This window comes from Rattus norvegicus, chromosome 3 (genome assembly GCF_036323735.1).
Source record: "Rattus norvegicus strain BN/NHsdMcwi chromosome 3, GRCr8, whole genome shotgun sequence".
Classification (NCBI taxonomy): Eukaryota; Metazoa; Chordata; class Mammalia; order Rodentia; family Muridae; genus Rattus; species Rattus norvegicus.
The window spans coordinates 110,331,225-110,354,605 of record NC_086021.1 but is presented as its reverse complement, the minus strand read 5'-3'; the positions used below and the strand labels follow the sequence as shown (position 1 = coordinate 110,354,605).

The following is a 23,381-nucleotide window of genomic DNA, read 5'->3' as shown; positions in this document are numbered from 1 at the left end:
TCATGCGAAATTTTTATTTGTTCTTTAAGGAAGAGTCAGGAAAAATTCCTCATTCTGAGCCAAGAAAGTCATCAAAGTCTTTTTCCTATAAATGTGCCACAGTTGTCTTAACATGTCTACTACCCTGGTACCTTTTGTTTATGATCTCCACAACAGGGGAGAATGGTTTCATGGATAGCAATGAACAAGCAGTAACAACCAAACCCAACCAGACAAAAAATTCTCTGGGTACAAATGTGGGAGAGTGGCTGTTATTTTGATAAGAGGGTATGCCAGTCCCACAGTAGCCAAACGGGTTTGCCAGTCCATCTCAGGCCAAGTAGACACCGCCGCCTGCAATGTATATAAATAGAAACACAAATGCCTGCATTGAAACATCATCACATTCACTAGCTATCCCCACATGGTTTCTAAGTATCACCTTCAAAACAATAAAAATGCAACATTCAAAAGTCCTTGAGAGGATATGCGGCATCTAAGGGTGGGTCTGCAGAACCTCAGAGCCTGCCTGAGCTACTCCAGGATGGGAAAAGCAGGGCTGCACACTTACTGAAGTGCTAGATGTGAACTGTCTCTGTAAGGCAAAATGACTTACCTTTCCACGTCAGCTCTCCTCCCTTCTCCCCTCCTCTCCTTGTTTCTTTCCCTCCCTCCTTCCTTCCCCTTCCTGGTCCCAGTCTCCTCCCTCCCTCCCTCCCCCCTCCCTCCTTATTTCCTTCCTCTTTCCTTCATTTTCTCCCCTTTTGCTTCAGTTCCTTTCTCTTCCTTCTTGCTTTAAGGTAGAGTCTCCAATAGTCCAAGATGACTGACCTTGATTTTGAAGCCCAAAACAGCCACGGACTCCTAATCTACTTCAGCCTCCCTCTTGAATGCTGGGCTTACAGGCACTTGCCACCATGCCCAGGTCTGGGTCAACTTTTTAACTTTGAAGTCGGGACTCGCATTCATGTCCTAGCTGTTGTGAGAATTAGACAAAAGGCTTCACATGCCGCACCTGGTACATCCTGGTCACGTGATCTTAGGCGAGTGACAAATGGAACTTCAGTTTAATATAAATAGGGAAATGGTGCTAGGGTCCTCTCCACTGAGGGCTGAGAGAAAATGTGTAAACTATGTCTTTCAATGTCATACATGTTGTAGGTCTTTCCTTCCTCTCCCCTTACCTTCTTTCCATCTCCCTTCCTCTTTCCTCACCACTCAGGTGTGTCTTTCCTTCTTCTTTCCTGCTGTTGCCTGAATTTCTCCTGATCATGCGATCTTTTTCTGAGTCTTTTAAAAAGAGATTATCTTGTGCCAGGCAGGGTGGTGCATATCTTTAATCCCAGCACTCAGGAGGCAGAGGCAGGCAAATCTCTATGGTTTGAGGCCAGGCTGGTTAACAGACTGAGTACCAGGACAGCCAGAGCCATACACTAGGACTCTACCTTAAAAAAAAAAAGTAAGTAAGTAAATAAATAATACTAAAAATAAATAAAATCAAATCTTTTTGAGACAACTAGTATGGTGGTACTAGGTAATTGTCATCTAAATTGATTTCTTCTGCTAAGTACAATAAGTTAAAGGCTGTTAAATTCACTGGATACCTGAAGGGAATAGGGAAACCCAGCCAAGTTCAGTTTCTCTTTGTATTTCCAAATGCATTTCATAATTTCCTCAGTCTAGAATGTTTTTAAAACCTCTAGTCCAAAGGTCGTATGAAGTTCCTTTATTAATTCAAGAAACTAATAGGAAATAATATTTTATAATTATGAAAGGTAAACTTTCATGAAGGTTCCATTCTGTTGATTGATGCCATTACTTAATATTTGCCTTTTAATTTTATCCATCAATCAACATTATTGATCGAAATACTTCCCATGTGTCCAGCTTTCTGTTGGACTTTGGCTTTAAAAATAAAGTTTCATGAAAACCAGATTTATGTCACAACTCTATTCCAGCAGTTGGGAGGAATTCCAGACAAACCAAGTATTTCTTTTTTAGGAGTGATCACTCTTATTCCTATGTGTGTCAGCAGATATAAGCACCCTAAATGGGAAGTTGGGTTTTGAGGGGGAGGATCCCAGAGTGTCATCGAAGAGCAAAGGTCTGAGAGGGCAATGAGCAGGGTTTGAGACCTATGTCTCCAACCAACTTTGAACCCAAATGCATAGCAAAGTCTCTTCAGAGTTGTTTTCATTTTGGGTGCTGGGGATTGAACCTGGGACTTCATAAAAGTGAATCTTGAGTTCTACCATAGAGCTGTACGTGGCCTGCAATTGATAACATAAAGAGGGGATTGGGTGGTTTCCTCAAATCCAGTGAGTAACCCTTGGGGCAGTTGATTGACTAACTCCTGGAACTGGGCAACTGCTAACTGGGGGTAGACTGGAGTGCACAGTCTATGGAGCAAAGATCACGACTGTCTTATCGGACATTGGGTGCCTGTTTGTGTCAATACCCAGTAATAGTTTGTGGAACAATGGGGGATCGGCAGAGTTTGATTCCTTCCCTTCAGAGATATATCTACCTAAAACGTTAAGCTGTGAATCTATAAGTTAATAGCCAATACATATTTGAGGAAAGCAGAAAGGAAGGTAAAAATCTTCAATGATAGCTTAATTGATGGTGAGCATGGGGTGAAGGTTTGGACACTCCGGATTTACGTTCGTAGGTTGGATCACGTTGCACTATACCCAGCTGAGCCTTCTGCAAGCTCCATAAACTAAACAGAGGCTTTTGTCTAAATAGAGAGCATGTCTATTGTGCAATTGACCTTTTCAGGGGATCCTGACCTGTTCTTGACATCTCCCACTGTCACCATCACCTGTCACCAGTGACAGCTCAACCCCTACCTCAATATCAACAAAGAATGATTTGTTCAGTAGATACAGACTGCTCTCAGGTTGGCAGAACTCGCCCCCAGAGATCCAGTTTAACTGGATGTTCTGGAACAAAGCTGCTCTATGGGCTGGACCCGTCCCAGAAAGGGTGGGGAGACTTACAACTGCTATTCCTGCCCTCCGTTCCAAGCAGACATTAAACAAGAATGGAAGTGTTCCCCACCCCCTAAATTTGGTTCTTAAAATGTATGAAATCTATTTAGTATTTAATAAGATTCTTTTGTCTACTATTGCTTTTCTTGTCTTGATCTCAAAACATTTATACTTAGTATCCTTCAAGTTGGCCATGCACTCCTAGCTAATGAAAAGCTGGAAATTGCTGTTGTAATTATCTTAGGAAGCCTAAAATGCCTCATAAAGACTGCATCCCATCTTTGTACAATGTTTGGCAATGCAGAGGTTGAACAATCCAGTATTCACGTTAACTTCTCAATCACATGAATCATAGTTAATGACATTGCATTTTTTTCCTTCTTTGTTTTCCTAATACCCACCTTTAGAAGGTAGCATGCAGGTGAATCATTTTGACATCCCATAAATTAACTTCCACAGTGACTCAAAGGCAGCGATCATCTATCTCCCTTGGCACCAGCTCACAGATGAACAAAGAATTAGTGTGAGCAATATTCCTCGGGTCTTCAGTTCTCCTGTTCAGATCTCACTTAGTCACGTGGAAATCACTTCCTCAAGATTGAATTGCTAGGAGGCAGCAGAGTTGTCGAAAATCCAAGGATCGTAACTTCTAAGCCAGGGCCCATTAGTCTGTTCCAAAAATTTGATTTCCAAAGTATGATTTGGAAAATACTGTTGAGACTCCCTTATAGCCTCAACAACACCAAAGCTATCTCACTGGTCAGCTGTTATCTGCCTTCTTATTCTTTTTCACACTCATGTGTAGAGTTCTCCAAAGTTCCCTGACGTGATAGTGCAAGAGAAGGAACGTGAGGCTGAGACGGGACTCTGTCTTTCGTTGTACCAGACAATGAAGGCCCTCGCAAAAAAAATGTAAAGCAAGTATTATTAGTATAATCTCAGTAGCATTAAAAAGTGTAGTTCCTCTTCATAAAAATATATAACTTACATTAACAATGAGTGTGTTATCTTACTATGAAACAAATAATTGCATACTTAAAATTTCTTAGTTGTCAATTCTAATTATATGCACATGTACACATACTAGGTGGATGGATGGATAGATGGATGGAGAGATATTTAATGTCAAACATTAACCAAAGAAAGCCCTTTGTGATTCCCATAATTTTAAAAAATGTTTAAATAAGTTCTAAGGTCTAGAGTTTGAGAATTGCCGCCCTAACCATAGAATTGTATGAGGCATGGCCATACACTATTTCTAGAAACTTCCTTTCAAAATGTATCTCATTATTTTGTTTTGTACAATTTATATCAGTCAGGAGCCTAACAGAAAACAGCATTGAAGAGATCATTGAGAGAATTATGATGAAGGAACAACGTATAGTGTTTGAGGAGAGGTAAGGGATTGTGGTAGTTTGATATCTCCCACATGCGTATTTATTTGAACAGTTGGCCCCCAGTTGCTAGTGCTGTCTGGGTAGGTTTAGGAAGTATGGTCTACAGAGGGCACAAGGTCCTCGTGCTCACAGATAAACTATGGAAACTGGGAATATTAAACATGCACGGCTCTCTCCTCAATGGAGGAGATGTATACCTATTTTCTACCCAGAAGCCTAGGAGTGGATGTCATAAGTAGCACTGTGATCTATGGCATCTATAGGGCTAGACCGCATCTGAAGCCCTACTGCGCTCTGACGATTGTTTATCCCAGACTCATCCTCCTCAGACCTTAATCTTTAGTTTTCTTTCTCAGTCAATAGAATCCATTCTTAGAGGTGCCACCTGCACTTTATAGCTCGATGGCTTCTACGCTATATCTATGTGACTGAGACCACACCAGATCCTCCCCTAGACCCTTAAGATAGAAAACCCATCTTTATGGAAGAGCTAGTTTTGATGTAGTCAACAACTTAAGTTCTATTGTGTAGATAGGATTTGTTAGGTCCTGGGACAAATAGCTGAGGTACCTTTTAATATATCAAAGCAGATGCTGGCCAGCTCTCCTAGTGCTCCTCATCGTCTGCGACTCTTCCCAGCTCTCCCAGCATCACTCAGTATTTGTCCTCCACCACTGCCCCCCTCCCCGCTTCTCACTTCCTATCCTAAACCTCTCCCCCTTACGGACTAGGCGTCCTCCAGCCTGATGCCTATATAACTCAGCCATTTTGGCTATACTGCTCTCTTGCCCTCTTAGTCCAGGCTATCTTGGTTGGGAGCTCTTCTCTTGCTCTCCCTCCCCATCTCTTCTCTCATGGTCTGGCTTAGTCTGCCAGCCATGTTCAGCCTGAATTCTCACCTTTATTTGTTTTCTCTCTTTTATCTAGAATAAAAAAAACCTCCACATTTTAATAGTCATCATGTCCTTCTTCTGTTTTATTTTTCCACTCAGGATTGAGATAATTGTTACCAGAAAACTGTTCTTCCAAAATGATATGTACTTAAATATGCCTAAATGAACTGCCCACTGACAGACTATAGCAGTTTGAACTATCAGCACCTACTGAGTTGTGTTGAACTGGATTTCCTTCTTGCTTCATGTGGATTGCTACTCTCCTGGCTGGAGTTTGTAGAGACTCCCACATGACCTTGCTAGGAGTATGTCACTGGAGGCGGGCTCTGAGACGAAAAGCCTTCTGTCATTTTCCAGTTCTATTAAGGATGTGCATTTCTTTTTCTCAGTTGGCAGTGGGAAACCAACTAAAACACAGAGTACTGCATGTGCTAGTTTGATTTAGCCATTTTGTAATTTAAACTTCAAAACATATAACTACAAATGTACAGTTAAAATGAAGACTCCCAGAACCTATTTTAGCATGGAGAAAGGTAGAGATTTTATTGGATCTGGAAGAGCAATCAGAAAATATACAGTTGTTCTGTGTGACATAATCTAAGCTTGACCTGCGCCTGTGCGGCAATTGATCCATGCACAGGCCTCACACTGACTGGAGAAAGGGTTTAATTTGGTCCACAGTTCCAGGGAATAGCCCACCATTTCTGGGAAGAGTAGATGTTTGCAACTTGAAACAGCTGGTCACATCTACAGTCCAGAGCATTCCAGAAAGTGTATGTGCTCAATACTTGCTTTTTCCACTCTTACACAAGCCAGGATCTCTGCCTAGGAAATGGTGCCACTCACGTGGTTGGATCTCCCCCCAACCACTTAACGAAATCAAGATAATCTTCCACAGACATGTCCGCAGGCCAAGCTGATCTAGACAATTTCTTACCGAGACTCTCTTACCAAGTGATTCTAGATTGTATCAAGTTGACAATTAATACTAACCATTGCATTTAGCAACCAAGTTTCAGCTCCATCTTGTTAGGGAAACTGAGAGTTCATACAGCATTTTTGGGGAACATATTGTTTCAGCCTCAAGCAGGTAGCTGATGGGGTTAGTTTTAAATAATGTTTGTGAGTACCATATCTCAGTCTCAAAGTTGGCCAGTCATGCTTCTGATGCTCATCAATAAAACTGCCCAGTTTCTCCCTGCTCCTCCACCGCCCCCTCTGTTTCCTGTCATGGGCAGTTTCTGCTCGATCTTCTTTGCTTGTTTTGTTAGAAACAAGGGCTGTCTGTAGCCCAGGCTGGCTTCAAACCCATTGCCCTAATGCCTCAGCCTGTGGGTTTACTCTACATTATCATGTCTCACAATGCACTGTTGCAATACATGTTTTACAGCTGGATTTTAATTGTAATGCTTGTAACTCGGGTTCAGAGTCACCATGACTTAGCAAAAATACCTGAATGACTTACCATTTCATTTCTGATTACTGACCATTATTTGATCTTGGGGCACTTCTTACTTGGGGCCAGCTCAGAAATGATGGAGACTGACATTTGGTTATGTGACTGTTTCGATCAGAAATTGGAACATATTCAAGACATTATAGAGAAGTGAGAATTAAGGAAGGGACACAGAGGAAGGCAGAGAAAGGTGAGGAGCGAAGGAGGCAGCAATTAGGAAGTCATGGAAGAGATTAGGGAAAGTCACATGTTTCCATAAATGTACTGCACTTAGATGGCGGCAAAGCAATGACTCACCATCTATCTAGCCTGACATCATGAAGGACCATTTTATAATAGAAATTGCCTCTTCATGACTGACTTCTGCTCCTTTGTATTATCTACAGTAGCCTTTACTCAAGTGGCAGAGCAAAACTTGATGCTTTCAACTCCTCCATCTGGTTCTTGGTTTGTCTTGTCTGTAATCCTTTTAACCAGTCAGCACTGTAAGGGTTCCCCCAGGTTATGTGAGCCACTCAGCAGATAAGACCTGAAGATTAGACCTGAGGAGGTGGTAGCAACTCATAGCCAGTTGGTCAGAAGCATGGGTTAAAGCAACCTGTCACTCATAGTTAGCATGTGAAGAGGGTAGTGCTGAAGGATGGAGATCCTATCCCATGGTATCTGATTGTACCTACAGGCACATGGTGTCAGAAATGACTCAGAATGTAGGTCATCTAAGCTAATGTCTGCTGAAGAACTTCTTGATTTGTGGAGAAATCTTCTCTTATGCAACTGATGCTTGAAGTTTGTGAGTGAGAGAAATAACTTGAGGTATTTCATATCCTGGGTATAGTATGCCTCTTGTAGACACATTGTTTGCCTTAAATCTTGAATGTGAATACTGTATCAAGGAGCTAATATCTTCTTGTCTAAACTGACAAAAGATTAAGCAAAACCTAGATTAGATCTCAGATGAAGTCATACTAGGAGTCATATTGTCACCAAACTGTTTTTTATTGGAGAAAAGTATGTAGCAAAGATCTGGTAGTATTCAAAGAAAGTATTCAAGCTCAACATGGGTAGACTCAAGGATGCTTTCTTTCTATGAAGATCAGAAGTTTCACTAACCAATTGAGGAGATTCATTATAGGCATCACTTGCTTATGTGGCTCACTAGGCAGATTATACTCCCCATGGGGAGGGGAAGGTGGATTAGATCATCATTATTCATTCTGGAAAAGAAAGCCAGGATGAACTATGGGAAAAAGGATTTCCTCCCCTTTGGGAGAAATGAGATGTGAAGTAGGAGAAGTTCCTCTGGTATAAGTTGATTAAGGTTCATTGATACATGGATAGTGTTCATAAGCAAGGATGGGTCCTACTGGCTTATTTTAGATCTCTGGTTACAACTTTTGATTGAAATTCTTGTAACTGGTGTATCAGAAGCAACTTCATGTTTATCTCTTATTAAACTTCCTCAATGGAGATGGACTCTTTCCTACTTTTTGATGAAAACTGGAAGTCAGTCAATGCTGACAGATAATAAAATAAACAGTGGTCACATGAAGTTCTAAGTTCAGTTCCCTGTGGTGTTTGTGTTTTCTCTATCCTTCCACTTAAGACCTTCTACAGGCCAGAATGTGTACTCCAGGGAGGGAATACATAATCAGATACTTCTCTCTTTGCTGACATCCTCTTTTTCTGCCTAGTAGTTGCTCTTACTGAACTTTTCTTTGAAATAAAGAGAAAGGAAATGAACTGAGTATAGAAAAGTTCTTGATCAGAACTATTATAAAATTGTTTCAGATTCTCTGCACAAATCTTTCTCATTAGCACTTTCATGGAGTAATTAAGAAATCTCTGCTGAATTCCTGTGATTCTTGTTCCCTTTGTATTATTTCCAATTCCTCTAGAATTGCTAGGACCAAGCTCTTTAGTTCTGTGTGGAAAGTAAGTGTGTTGTGTTTCAAATAGTCTCTACTATGTTGCCCTAAATTTCGTTAGTATTCTACTGAGAATTAGACATCTATTGCTCTATGTTCCTGGTTGTTAGGGGACACATGTCAAGCTATCTGAAGAGTCCTGTTGAAGTCCTTTTCATAGGCTTAATTTCTTGTTTATTACATTCCTCTTTGTGTATTCTTCCCCCACCCAGTCTTTTGCTAAAGTATACCCCCAAATTGTTCGCTCATTAAGCACTCATCAGGTTTTAAATGTCTCTATTATGGCGGCGTTGTTTAGCTGGGTATAAAAACTCATGTTGCTCTCCTCCTTTAATGCTAGAAGACACTCCTCTATGGTCTTTGAGTATATTCTGCTGAGAAGGGGAGTCTGCCATTAGGATATTTTAAATCATGTCATTATCTTTGCATTTTGTTAGCTTTTACATTTTTCTTCTTTAAATCCTTTTGTTCTATAGCTTTGCTATATTGTGTCATGGTTGATCTTATTTTTATATATCATTCTGTTGGGAACAAGCAAAATAAATTATTCTAAGTACTATCATTTTATTTTCAGATTCCATTTAATCATAGGGAGAAACTAAATTCAAGGTCCCAGGCCCTAGAGGAACTGGAGACTTTCCTATAGCTGAACAGCTTCTATTGTAAACAGTTGTCTGAGTCCAGCCATCTCAGGGCCAACTTCTCCATCTTATTGGCAAGGTCAAACAAGTTCCAGGCCTAGGAACAAACATGTTTCCCACTTCTCCAAATGTTTTCTGAACTGTCTGTTAACTGGTAAAGAATATAGAAATTGTTATCTAAATCAAGGTGCATAAGCTATAAAAATATATAAGCAAATTGTCTGTTATTTCCCAGTGAACTACATGTAGCTAACTTATTCTCTTGTCCCCCTATTACTCTGAGTTCTGGACCTAAAATCTAGGAGAATTAAGGGCCTTGAAATCAGGTGCCCTGGATACAGTTCAGTCTCCAATGGATACTTCCTTGCTTAAACCATAATGTCAAAATACAATTGGATGACATTGAAGCTCCCAGGTCCCCCTTGCTTTGTGTTCCCATCTTTTTAAAATGTTGTACAATTTCCCTCTGGGGATGCAGTTCAGATTCCAAACTGGCTGCCTCTCTGAATGCTTAGAAAATATAGCTTTCACTCTAAGCTTCTGTGTCTAAAGTATGTTTTCTCAACTTCTACTCCAAACCCAACACCTCTCTCTACATAATATATGCTTTATAATTGTGATGGTTTGCATATACTCAGCCCAGGGAGTAGTACTATTAGAGGGTATGGCCTTGCTGGAAGAAGTGTGTCACTGTGGGCTAGGCTTGGAGACCCTCCTCCTAGTTGCCTGAGGATGCCCAGTCTGTTCCTGGCTTCCTTCAGATGAAGATGTAGAACTCTCAGGTCCTCTTATGCCATGCCTGCCTGGATGCTGCCATGTTCCTGCCTTGATAATAATGGACTGAACCTCTGTACCTGGAAGCCAGTCCAATTAAATGTTGTCCTTTATAAAACTTGCAATGACCACAGTGTCTGTTCACAGCAATAAAACTCTAAGACAATAATCTAAAAGTTTTATGTCAGTATTTCCTTCTGGAGACCCTAATACATTTATTGTATCTCTCTCCACTAATCTAATCTTCATTTCTCCTAATTTCTCATTAATAGTTTATTTTTAAAAAGATTTATTTTATTTTAATTATGTTGTATGTAAATATTTCTGGGTGTACGTGAACGTGAGTATGGGTATGGAGGCCAGAAGAGAGTGTTGGATGCCCTGGATCTGAAGTTGCAGATGGTTATAAGCTACCCAGCATAGGCACTGAGAATTGAATTTGAGTCCTCTATAAGAGCAGTATACCCCCTTAACCACTGAACCATCTTTTCAGCCCTTGTTTTCACCTTTTATAGCTGTATTTTTTATTTACAGGATGTAAGTTGTTTATTTTTCTTAATTTTTGGTTATTAATTTAATATGTCTTTGTACAACTTGCAAAATTCATTAATTCTGACCTTGAGTTTGTTTTTGTTGGAATGCACGGTGCCATGTTAACTGAACCTGTGCATATCAGAACTGTGTTCACTTGTCATAAGACTGTACAAAGTTAGGACGTGGCTCTGCCATGCATAAGTCTCCATTGACAGTGCCACGCAAAGAGGATGGCTTGCATATGTAGTTCATCAATTTCGTAAACCTCATATAGCTGTATTTTTTTATTTACAGGATGTTAAGTTGTTTATTTTTTAATCTGGTGGTTCTTAATTTAATATGGTTTTTCTATCTTTCTAATATTCTTTAAAGTATGCTATTGCTTCATTTCTTTCTTGAGGTTCTTAAACATACTCTCTTTAAAATAATTTTCAAGAGCAGTTTACAACTGTATTTCAAAAGCATTTAATTAATTTTCTGTGATTGATTTTGTTACTTAGATCTTGCTATTCTTCATGCCCTAAACTTTTTTCTATACAGCCCAGGCTGACTTTAGATTCACTTCTGAGTGCTGGGATTTCATATATGAGCCATGAAACCTATCCATGTTCTGAAGTTTTCTTTGCATATTCATCTGGAGTGGAAGTTTCTTTCCTCCTTTTCTCAATGCTGACTCTACCAAGGCAAGCATATTTAAAGTTGCCTCCACTACGCTCAGAACTTGCAACCTACTGGGTGTGCAGCTAGAGGTCCAGGGTTCTTGTCCTGCAATGATACTGATTTGGTCATCCAGCCAGTTGGAAGTTTGTCAGCTTTTGTCCACAAGGCATTTTCTGCCTCCTCCAGCCCCTACATATAACAGTTTACAATGCCACCTTTTACTGTGAACAAGCTCTGTCCTATAGCTTCCCCTTTCCAGTGTGAGACTGAATGTGATTCTTTGCTGACATGGGGTACTTTCACTTTTATTAGCCTAAGCATTATCAAGTTACTCTAACTTGGACAAAGAATTCCCCCATGATGTTCAGTCCTTTCAAAGGGATTGGGCCAACACTCTGTATTGGTAGATGAATTCTGCTAAATGGTGGTTGTTTGTTTTCTGCTTTTGAGACAGGGTCTGCCTTTGTGGCCTGGGGCTAGCCTGAAACTTACTATGACCCTCTTGCTTTCTTCTCTAATGCTGGTGTTGTTGGTGCCCATCACATACCTGACTCTCCTAAAAGGTGTTTGATCACTCAATTATGTCAACCCAGGGAGCAGGCAGATACAACAAAGATAACTTAAACTTAGTTCAGAAAGAACACAAGAACTGACACAGTAGCCACCACTCCAGAGCTCATGTATTTTGGAGGACAGAGATAAAGAGTCCTCTTTCTTATCAGAAATATCTCTTCGGTGGATTACTTTGGTTACTTCTGCTGTACTTTCTGGAGGGTGTCCCTTAGCCACTGAAAAATGTGGCATATCTAAAAAGGGCTTTGGAGAGACAGATATGGTGAGAGCTTTATCAATTATAAGTCCATTCTATATTCCACGGTTTTAAAGTTTTGGGTGTCCTTAATAGCCACGTGTAGATGCTTTTTAATTCATTGCAGGGTTCTCTCCTATCAAATCCAGCTAAGTTGAAAACATCAAAGTCCAAAGTATATTCAACCCCACAGTTTACTGAACATTCTAGCTGAGAAAATCAGAATAGCGCCAAATATTGGTTGTTTATATCATGATCTTGTGGTTCCCAGGGAACTTCTATTAGCTGTAGCTGTCCTACATTATGACAGGGAATCGAAGCACATCACTGAGCCTGGGGGGGGGGAGATCAAAATTCAAATACAGCTACAACTAAATGTACATCTTATGCATAATCATAAAGTTAACAATCATAAATTAAAACCTTATAATTTAGCTCTGTAATCAGCTCTATAATCTGGTTTGAGAATTTTTCTCTTTTAAAAATAGGCTGGAGGGAGTGATATCAGCTGAGGTAGATGCACGTGCTGAGGCAAGACACTTGCTGAATCAAGGTCCCTGGAGGACATGTAAGGTTTAGAGGGTATAAATGGGACTCGACAGACAGTGATGGAGGCTGAGCTTGGCTCGCCTCCAAGCTGTGTAAGACTTGTTGGTTTCTCATCTTCACCGATCTTTCTTCACTGACAGAGGCACAGCTGAGAGCTTTACTTGGCATTCCCTCCTGGGCCCTCCTGCTGTTGTGCACAGAGGCTGAGGCCTGGCTGTTCCTGCTAGGTCATGCCACTGCTGCTGCTGACCCAACTCTACTGAACTGGACTGCTGATATTTTATGAGGTGCTTTCTAGTGAACCGAGCTGCTGACTTCCTGACAACACAGATGGGAGTTAGTCCAAAGAACCATCCCTAAACAGTCCCACTTGCCCGACATCCTTTCTTTTCCACTACCTCTGGTGGGTGGTGGGCTAGAAGGGAGGTTAAAGCATTTAAGAACCTTCATTAAAAATAGGTTTTGAAAAAAAAGAAACAGTTACAATGCCTGGCTGCATTTTGACTCTTAGAAGAAATCTTTTTAGTGAGATTAAGAGATTTCTACTCTAAAGATTTTTCCGTCTCTTTGAAAATATCCTCCCCTTTTTAGCATAATGCATCAGATTTTTAAGGGAAAAAACTGAGAATTGTGCATGTTATATTGATATATCTTTGTTGGGAAATTTACAGTTATTTATACCACGTAGAATATGAAGAGTGGGGCTTAGTGATATGATCAGACTTGGCTTAAAGACTACATATCTGTGTGAAGAAGTAAACAGATTTAGGCAAGGCACTGTGGTGTTGTAAGGATGCATAGTTCTGGAACTGTTTCCCCCAGGTTAAGCAGAATACTGAAGGCAAAGAATAAATTTGCGTAGCACTCCTTATTGAAATAGAAGGGTGCTTTGCTCCCCCACCTTTTTAAAAGATAGTCTTTCTATGTAACCTTAAATCAATATCTCCCTGACTGCTAGATCACAGGCATGAACCAGCAATCCGGGCGCCATGCCTATCTTGGATTCCAAGACAGAAGCTAGTGGCAGGTTTTGCAGCTATGGTGCCAGAATAAACAAACATCCAGCTGAGTGGCTGTTGTGCAGAACTTTAATCCCAGCATTAGAGAGGCAATGGCAGGCAGATTCCCAAGTTCAAGGACAGCCTCATCTACAGAGTGAGTTCCAGGACAGCTAAGGCTACACAGAGAAATCCTGTCTTAGAGAGAGAGAGAGAGAGAGAGAGAGAGAGAGAGAGAGAGAGAGAGAGAGAGAGAGAGAGAGAGAGAGAGGCTAAATATCCTTGTTTCCTTGGAGCAATGGGGAAGCCCGTGAAAGTCTCATGACCCAAGAAACCACTTGGTTCCAGGCAAATAGGGGTGGTTGGTCTTCCAAATGATGGACATATCAGCAGTGACCAGGAGATAAACTCCAGGTGGGGCAGCTGATGATTGTGGATACACTGGAAACTAAATAAAATGAACTGGCAGTTGTCATGGCAACAGTAGTGCAGTCTGTTAGAAAAGATGGCAGAGCTTGAAAATGCCACTGGCACATTGACCTGGGCTCCATGGGAAGAGCCATGCTGACAGCTTTAGTACACCAGGTTTTCCTTTCTTCCCACTGCTGTTGTAAACGGTGACTCCAAGGTGCTGGGGTATAGTAGGTCCCAGGAACAACAGCTTTGATTCCAGGAGTGACATGACCATAGCTCTGTATCTATGTCCTTGAAGTTGTCCTCCCTCGCCACTTGACACTAGGAAGTGCTAGCTTATCTCTCCAGAAGTTTGTTGGTTTTATAAGTCTTTCTGGGGCCAGAGTGACCTTTAGCTCCTAAAGGAATGACGTGAAATTATCCCTTACCTTTGACTATACATGGAGGAGCCTCAGCACTTGAAAAAAAAGTTAAGGTTTTTGTTGAACAAGAGCCAAAACTTAACTGTCACAAATTAAGGATTTAAAAACATGGAGAGGGCTGGAGATACAATTCGATGATGGAGTGCTCACTGAGACCAGACCCTGGGTTCCATCCTAGTACCTCAAGACAAACCAAAGCAAAGCAAAATAAAACAAAACTCTAGCACTGTGCATAGGAAGAGAGGCATCCACAGGGCTGTATGTTAGTCAAAACAGGTATTACGGGTCATTGACTGGGAAACAAGTTTCAGTTAGACTTGAGGTTTTGGCAAACAGGGGTCACTCAAAGTCATGGTTCCAACCAGCTGAAACTCCGTAGATGCGGTTGTGATAGAATGCTATATGGTGTTTAGTTGTGCTGTTTCCTAGACAACTATTGTTCTAAGAGGGTGTTGTCCCTTTATGCCTCTTCACAGGCAAAAACCACTTTCCCAGTAGAGCAGTGTGGGCTCTTGAAGTCTCCTCTGCCCCTGAAGAGCTGGGCTCCTCCTGAAGTGATCTCAAGCCCTGTGTTTTCTTCCATTCCCTGGGCTCTGCTCTGGTGCATCATGGTCCTCCTAGTCCCCGACTCCCAGTGCTTGCCTCAGACTAGTGCTGAGATCTAGTCTCTATCAACATTTCAGCTTTCTCTAAAGTCTGCATGTAAGTTATGGCTCAGTCTGCCTTGCTCTGTGCTCATAAACTTCTAGTGCTCTGGAGGAAAGGAGGGTGTGCACAAATGCTGCAATGATGCTGTTGCTGTCTGTCATTTCCTATGTATAGCCATTCACAGGTGCAAAGGTTAGCAAAATGGCTGGGAGTAGAGGGTTTGGGCCATCAGGCACAAGGTAGAGAGGGCTCTTCAACTCTTAATTTTCCTTCCTCTTCTTCTTCCTCTTTTTTCTTGTTTCTATATTTTAAAATATACATCTTGAAAGAGAAGCAAAGAATAACTTGGCTTTGGTCATACAACTTATGGGCTGACAGACTATCTTTTTTATGGTATATATAATTTCTGATGGTTACATATTTTTTTTAACATTTAGGTCATGAGACTGTCATGCTGATATGTTGGAGAGAGGTACTCCCCCAACAACACACTCAAGGGATATAATAGGAGAGGATGTGCTTTTGCTGGTAACCAAGCACACACTTCCTCTTTGCTTGTCTGCCCAATGCAAGGCTTTTGACCATGTGTCTTGCTGAATTCCCAGATCCTGTACCCTGAGATCCACACTGCTGAGTCATGCTTCCAACCTTGATGTTCTCCAGGGGATTCAATGTGGCAATGAGAGACTTGGTGTATGGTACTTTGGGCACTGTCTTAGGGTTTCTATTACTCTGATGAAACATCATGATTAAAAAGCAAGTTAGGAAGGAAAAGGGTTTATTTAGCTTACACTTTCATATTGCTGTTCATCACCAAATGAAGTCAGGACAAGAACTCAAACAGGGTAGGGATCTGGAGGCAGGAGCGATACAGAGGTCATGGAGGAGTGCTGCTTTCTGGCTTGCTCCTCATGGCTTGCTCAGCCTGTTTTCTTACAGAACACAGGACAACCAGTCCAGGGATGGCGCCACCCACAAAGAGCTGTGCCCTGCCCCACTGATCACTAATTGAGAAAATACCTTACAACTGGATCTCATAGAGGCACATTCTCAACTGTGGTTCCTTTTTCTCTGATGACTCTAGCTTGTGTCAAGTTGACACAAAACTAGCCAGTATGGGCACCTTCTGTTTGTTGTGGGCAGCAGTGGCCTGTCTTTTTTTGAACATCATGATACTTTATCAAGGTTTACTCCATGACTGACTGTTGCTACAGACACTCAGATAGCAGGAGCGCATGTTTGAGAAGTATGTGTTGGTACAAGGCAGAGTACCTTTTCCGTACATGACCAACTCCACGAGTCAAGACTTGGGTTCTCAGGATCCACAGAATGACAGAGTAATCTCTCAGCTTAACAGTGTGAGCCTGCAGCAAGATAGGGACATGTTCTAAATACCACCAAAGGTGGATAAAATCAGGGTGTGTAAGGACGACAGTAGCAGATATTTATTTACTAAACACATGACTGATCATACAGCAATGAGAAAGCCAGAAGCATATGTTAATTGTTGAGTGATTTCTTTCCTCAGAACAATGATATAGAATAGGCTTAGAGTGCTCACTGTTAGGGGAACCTTGGAGTTTTCTTAGTATTAACGTGTGGAATCTCATAATACATAGACAGTTTAAGGGAATCTTACAGCCGTTTCTTAGTGTTGCCCACCTGACTGTGTTTATACCTTCCTGCTTTTTAAAGTTCTCTCTTTATCTCTTGACACGGTTCTGTGAAAACGTTTCAGGTGCAAGTTCAGACGTGATATGGGTGAAGCAGGAGTTCCACTTTTGAAGCCCTACCCTATATATGGTATTCTTTGGACCCCATTCTGCTTCTCGGTCAGTTGCCAAATACTTTATTGTTAAGGTACTGTCTGAGAAAACGCTGGTAAATGAACACCTCAAGGAATATATTTACATTTTAGGGGGTGCATTTCTACTTTGATCTAATACTAAGATTGCAAAGGGATCAAACCTAAGCAGGACAAGCAAGTAAACTTCTGTTCACCTTTGATCTAGATTTTTGGATGTTTACCTGCTATCTTTGTATGTGTCCAGTCATACACATACACATTAGCTCTGACCCATTTGAGTCTGCAGACGTTATGTCTTCTTCTTTTTTTTTTTTTTAACCACCATAATTGACCTTTGTTTTCATGAGGCAACTGCTTTTGACATTTGGCACAATTAGGAGACGATTGCTTCATGTCACAAAGTCTCAGAATTGAATTTGTTTATGTCAGTTCTGGATTAGGAGCTTCAGAGAAGTGGGTCAGCAGATCCTCTTACCTGGTAGAAATGGAGTCTTTTCACGAACACGTTTTCTCAGGGAAAAGTCATTCTACCACCGTAGAAGTCCAAGTCAGCACCTGCTCTTGGCTGTAGGAAGGCTGGCTGGAGAATTCTTACCTCAATTCCTTCTGCTTAGCAAGACTGTCTTGTCTGGCTCCTCTCATGTCCCCTCTTACATGTGGTGTGGATTCCACAACCTCACTGACTCTCACAAATACATCCACTACCACGTTTCATGCTTCATTTCGATGCCTTTATCCTATAATCTTCCTCTATCGTGAGTAGAAAACATGGCTCCTACAAAGCTAGGTCCTAGGTGGGCAGAAGGTGGCACAATGTGTTAGGAGTATTCTAAGTATAGAGGAAGCTCACCTTAGGACTGCCTGTCTACTTTGTTGCAGGCAGAGCAACGTAAGAGTTGTGATTTTATCTCCAGGGCCTCAGCCTTGTCTAAATTCTGACCTCATCGCTAATTGTCTGGGTGACTTTGGGAGATGAAGATCATTAGACTCATAATTAATTAGGTCAATACTACAGAACCCCTGGAGCTGGTCATGGTAGGAGCAATATAAATTTTTGTTACAGACTGCTCTTAAAGGAAAATATGTGGTGTGGGACCAAGTTTAGATTGGCACAGAGATAGTTCATTACAATGTGACTTTGTAGCTGTGCATGCAATGGCCAGAGGCAGTCTCTTAATGATAATATCCTAACACAAAACTGGCTAGATTTTCTAAAGGGTAGAAATAGCCTATAAAAGACATAGGATAAAGAGCAATGAAACTTCTTGGAACTGAGAATACTCACAACTGATTCTCTTAAGTATTTCCCCCACTAGTGTTCACAATAGTTCCAGTAGGTCAATGTGACCGATGTTGCCAGCTGACTCCCAATATCTTTTTTACAATAAAATGTTTCAGTTTTGCTTAACACGTGATTAGCCAGTGAGAACATGTTCAAGTTTCCTACATTCTGGCCAGTGGGAAGGATGTAAGCAGAAATGAAGTGTGTAGTTTCCAGGTTGGGCTCTGCAAATGACTAGGTATTTGTGCCTTTGACCATGATCCCAGTGGTTGGCGTGCAATTATGAGCATGTAATCTGAACCTTGGACTAAGAGATGGATGTCTTGGACCTGGCAGAGCTGCCTAACCACCATTAGTTATAACTAATGTAGAAGATGTTTTGAGCTTCCCTTAAATGGAAGTTTAGACTAAGTACCTTGGCTGAGGCAGTAATATAGCTCAGCCAGTAAAGTGCTTGCCTTGGAAGCATGAAGACCTGAGTTCAATCCCCAGAACCATTAAGAACCATCAGATTGAAATTTAATTAATAAATAAATAAATTAATTAAATGTATGTAAGTACACTGTCACTCTCTCTCTTTAGACACACAAGAAGAGGGCATCGGATCCCATTATAGATGGTTGTGAGCCACCATGTGGTTACTGGGAATTGAACTCAGGACCTCTGGAAGAGCAGTCAGTGCTCTTAACCACTGAGCCATCTCTCCAGCTGCCCAGAACCATGTTTTAAGAAGCCAAGTGTGGAGGCACAGGCTTGCAATCCCAGTGCTGGGGAGGCAGAGACAGACAGATGCCTGGGGGTTATTTAAAGAGTTCCAGGCCAGTGAGAGATCTCATCTTGAATAAGCTGGCACATTGGCTTGATACATAAGGAAGCTTGCTCAAGCATAAGGACCTGAGTTAAAATCCCCAGCACTTATATAAAATGTAGGACATGACTGCTCTTCCCTGTAACACCAGCCTTGGGAGGCAGAGACACGAGGATCCTGGGAGCTTGCTGGTCCACCTTAGGAAATGGTTTGGGGTCCAGGAAAGACCATATCTTAAAAGAAATAAAGGGGAGAAAAACAGTCCTCCAACCTCCATATGTACAGGCATGAGTACATGCACCCACACCCCAATACACCTACACACACACACACACACACACACACACACACACACACACACACACAGAGCCACCATGCTCACATGCCTGTGCTCACACACATTGTACACAAAACAGAACAAAAAGGTTGCTTCTTGCCTGCAATGCACACCTACACACCTATGAGGACTACATGACTTGCCTGAGATCATGAACTTTGTAAACAGCCATGGTTAGATCCCACACCAAGTGCTCTGATGCTAATGTGGGGTTGCTTCTCAAAGCCCCGTTGGCCTGAATGTATGGAAATAAAGGACAGAGATACCTGTTCTCCCACAGACAAGCTATGACCAATGGCTTCACACAGGACCTTTGTTTTTATAACCAACTGTTTATGTTTTCATAGATACCTCACTCATGTTGAGTTCTCCACCCAACCAACACTGGGGTTTTACTCCAGCATTTGCAGGCAACAATTCCCACTGAGTTATACCCTGTTCTCTCAGTGTGTTGATTTGCCAGTGATATTTTGTCAGGTTTGTCTGGTTTCTGCATCTAGAGTTCAACCCAGGGCCATGCACAGGTACACCACTTTACAGCACAAACAGGAGCATCAATCAAAATACCTCAGACAGTGGGGGTGTGGGGTGTGGGGTGTGGGTGTGTGGGGCTGGGGAGGATCAGCCAACCAACCAACCAACCAACCAACCAAAAAACCAACTCTAAGCCAGGCACACCATCCCGGCTATTCTCTTACTCAGCAGTTCAGGATGGCAGCTGACAGGAGGGACAGTGACTAAGCAGAAGGTGACAGAGCCAAAGTTAAACACAGAGGCCGGTGTCCTGGCAAATCCAACAAGGATGCACCTCAGTTATGGAAAGATGTCTGCTTGCTTTCCCAGTCCATGAGACACCACAATACACCGATAATGAAGTCAAGGAAATATGGAAGAAACCATTTCAGATCTCCACGCCGGGTGAACCATAACCTCAGTGCTTGGTGTTGTACCTGGCAGCTCTTCATGATTCAACAGTGGCTTTCTCTTCTCTCCTCTCATGCTCAGGCTAGTGGCTTTCCTGGGTATGCCTGCATTTGCCCGTTCCTATCACACACTCGCTGCCGTGCCGAGTGTCCACTTTATCTCTGTTGGTCTTTCCTCACAGACAAAAGCCTAGGACATGGCTGCAGGTTGTGTGACTTCTGTATGGCTATGGTGGTGGCTGAATGTAATACGAGAGACTGTTCTGAGGAATTCAATACAATATGTAACTCTATTCGATTCTGGTTGGTTTTGAAACAGGGTCTCAAGTAGCCCAGGACTCTATATCATCCTACCTGTACCTCTTTAGTGGTGATAGGACTGAAGTCATGTGCCACACCTGGCTACATTCTGAAGTATCTAATACAATGTGTGACTTAGAAAACGTCTAGAATGTACCTACCCACCTTTTAATCTTATTACCAAATCTTATTACTGAGTGCCAGTAGGTATGAGCGTTGCTCAGCTCCCAGAGAGCATCAGGTAAAATGTTGCAGGAGCCTTAACACGTTCAAATGGTTTGAACCAAATTTACACAATCTGCAAAGTAGGTTTCTTCACTTGCTCGTCCCCTTACTCCGAGCATTAATTTTTCTACAATAACAGAGTAGTTACTTCCTGGATTTGCTTTCGTTTCTTTGAGGTTTATTTTCAGAAGATATAGAAATGAATTGGGGGAAAAAACTTTATTCTGGAATGCTGAGTGAGAAAGCAGGACACGGGGATGATGAAGACATGGTTCAGTTGGTAGAATGCTTACCCAGGGTGGGCAAAGCCATCCCCAGTGCTGCGCAGACCAAGCATCCTAACGCACACCTGGAAACCCCAGTCCTGCAGAGGCAGAGGGTAGTGCTTGGAATAAGAAATACCCTGCACAGGCTCCTGTGTTTGAACACTTGGTCCCCGGTTGGTGGTGGTGTCTGGGGGAGACTGAGGAGGCTGGGCCTTGCGGGAGGAAGTGTGTCCTTGGGGGTGGGTTTCGAGAATATGTGGCTGCATCCCGCAGCTAGTTCTCTCCCTCTCTCTCTCTCTCTCTCTCTCTCTCTCTCTCTCTCTCTCTCTCTCTCTCTCTCTTTCCTGATGTTATAACTCAGTTTTCTGCTCCTGTCTCAAAATGCCTGCTCCTCACCGGTGTTCCCTAACCCCTACATCATTGACTCTTATCCCTCTGGAACAGTAAGTCAAAATAAATGTCTTCTGAAAGTTGCTTCTGGTCATGGTGTTTTATCCCAGCAACAGGAAAGCAGCTGCTATGAGAGGCACGAATATCAGAGGTTCACTGTCATCTTCAGCTATGCAGAGAATTAGAGGTCAGCGCAGAATACATGAGAACGTGTTTTAAAAACAAAAACAAACAAACAGACAAACAAACAGAATTAGGAGAAGCATAGCAAAGCAGTTACATGTTCCACATACTCCATTTTAAGCCTCTTTCACCCTCACGTATGTGTAAGAGATAAAACATTGGTGAAAAGGACATTTAATACCATCTGTGATTTTTTTGGGGGGAGGGATATATAAGTCTATAGTTTGTAAGCCTTACATGTATGCTTACATGTTAAAAAAGAAGTCATAGAAACAAGTTTGCCTCTGGTGTCTGTGTTTCCCCTTTCTCCAATACTGGGTGAGTTGCATGCATGGTACATGATGAACGGAGAGTACGGGCACATGGGTCCTCGTGCCTCAGGATCTGTGCCCATAAGTAGTCACCAAGGTAAACCTGGGCTCTCTTTAGTGCTAAAGCGGGGAGGCAGAGGTGAAACAGGCGGGGCTACAAGCCACGGCCATACAGAAAACTAACTTCTTTAGAATTAGAATTTTGTCTTCATCTCTAGCTGCTCAGGCCTGATCCATGGTGGACTATTGACAGTGTTGGGGAGGCATCTGCACCCTCCCCTTACGGCCAAGGCTCTTTATAAAACGAAGTAATTCTCTTTTCTATTGTGCTTTCTGCTGCCTCTCCACTTCCTCAGCTTACCTCTTATAGCCCCGGTGAAGAGACGTAAATGGAAATGTGGAGAAGACTCTGTTTCTTGAAGAGCGGGTGGACCTGAGTAAATAACTGGATGGCGAGGCTGTTCCTGGGGCACCATCGCCCCCATCATCCAAGGCGTACACACACTTCTCCTTTCTTTACTTCTGCTATCCAAGAGGGACGTGTTATCCATAGCGATCCCCTGAATAGCTAATCTCTTCTCTTTAGCCTGGGCTTTAGATATCCCGATATCAGGATCAATAACACGATGGTTTGTGCCGGTGTATTTTACTTCACTGAGCTCTGAGCAGTCAGAGAACAGCATTTCCGAAACAGCAACTCTATTCACTGCCAACAGAATACTCATGTTTGTATGAATAAAACAGTAAGGAGGTGGTCTGCCGAACTCAGGGCTTGGAATTACCTTGAGGAATCGGGGATCAGGTTTCAACTACTTGAAGCGATAGGGGATATTTATAGTTGTCTCCACTTAAACTGTGATTGGTTTGCAATCCTGAAAAGGATGGGTAGGCATTCTGCTTAGGTAGCCAGTATAAATTCATCGCCGCTGTTGTGAGCACACAACACCTTATTTTAAAACGCAAGACAGGACAAGATCAGAGCCTGCCTGGTTTCTCCGTTCTTTTTGTTCCCGTGGAAATAACTCTTTAGGAATCTAAGGCAACAGTAACAGAAACGGGGAAGAAAGAAAGAGCCCCAAGTCAGACAAGACTCGTCCACACAAAGAAGGAAGGAGAGCACATGACTGGGGCTTCTGTTTGCCTTGCTCAGGTGTATTCTAGCTACGGAGGAAAAGGTCTGCTCTGCTCCTCTCAACACTGACCTGCTAGACAAGCAGCAGGCTCTGGCCATGAGTGGATAGGACTGGAGTTTTGATTGTGTCTGTCTGTAATTGTGCGACTTTGAGCGAGTTCTTTATTTACTGTCCTATACCTCAGCTTCCCGGGCCGCTTAACAATCGCAGTATCAGTATATAACTTACAGTGTTGCTGGGTCAACTAAGCAAATATGGTAAAAAAACACCCTGATAGTCGAACAGTCCCTGGCATACAGGAAGTACTCACGGAGTTCTAACTTAA

General features: G+C 42.2%; 1 long non-coding RNA gene across 2 annotated transcripts; it reads right to left on the bottom strand.

Annotated features, from left to right (window-relative positions):
• On the bottom strand, window positions 1-23,295 carry LOC120101609 (uncharacterized). 2 transcript variants are annotated; one of them, XR_010064862.1, is made up of 3 exons: window positions 5,474-23,295; window positions 3,374-3,870; window positions 1-333 (listed from the first exon to the last, which is right to left on the bottom strand). It is a non-coding gene; the product is annotated as an uncharacterized LOC120101609 (long non-coding RNA). The 2 variants fall into 2 exon arrangements; XR_005502304.2 differs by having other exon boundaries at window positions 3,374-23,295.
• Between the last annotated feature and the right edge of the window lie 86 nt (window positions 23,296-23,381).